This window comes from Austrofundulus limnaeus, unplaced genomic scaffold (assembly GCF_001266775.1).
Source record: "Austrofundulus limnaeus strain Quisiro unplaced genomic scaffold, Austrofundulus_limnaeus-1.0 Scaffold896, whole genome shotgun sequence".
NCBI lineage: Eukaryota > Metazoa > Chordata > Actinopteri > Cyprinodontiformes > Rivulidae > Austrofundulus > Austrofundulus limnaeus.
The window spans coordinates 16,486-17,290 of record NW_013953298.1 but is presented as its reverse complement, the minus strand read 5'-3'; positions in this window follow the sequence as shown (position 1 = coordinate 17,290).

Here is an 805-nt window from a genome sequence, read left to right as displayed (position 1 = left end):
CCAATAAATGTCTTCAGAACAAAATGTCTATTTCACACCTGAGGGTTTGTATAGTTTCTCATTTATTTTTTATTTAAAAAATGTACATGAATAAATTACAACAAAGGACTACATTAAAGAAGACATCAAAACGGGCAGCAGTAACAGGGGTCAAACAGTTGAACACGCACACCAATCCCAGCCCTGGACCCACCCCTTCGGATACCCACGGTGCAGTAAGATTAAGACATGCTAYCGATGTCTCACATAGGCACTTGATTTCCCAACCAAACCATCTTTGGTCAGAGTTGCTCGGCTTTGTCTGAACTCGTTCTGGCACAAATCGGAGAGGAGTCATTGTAAACTGAAACGGCTAGTTTAAACGTGACCCAAATATGGTTAGAACCTGACAGCCTCCACAGAGTTAACTTTAGCACTATTTAAAAGAACACTACATGATACGATATTTCACGTGATTACAGAAAGAACTCCGGCGGGGGTGGGGGATCAAGCACTACACTGTTCACCTGAAAACAATGCGTTGGATTTTCACACAATTTACTGGAACAAATATGCTGTACTGTCTACACCAAGGGCATTCCTGTTTTTATTTTGAGACTAACCAGTCTTTTTTTTCATCTTTGAAAGTTTTGCAAAAATAGATCCATTTCTAATAAATTAAAAGCCTCAGTTAGACTTTAAATGCGATCTATTTAGCTACTTATGCATTGTCTAACACTGTGTACACACTAATTTTATGCGTGTTTTGAGTAAAATACTGAAGACACTGGCAGACTTGTTCTTTGGATCCCCCCCCCCCCCCCCC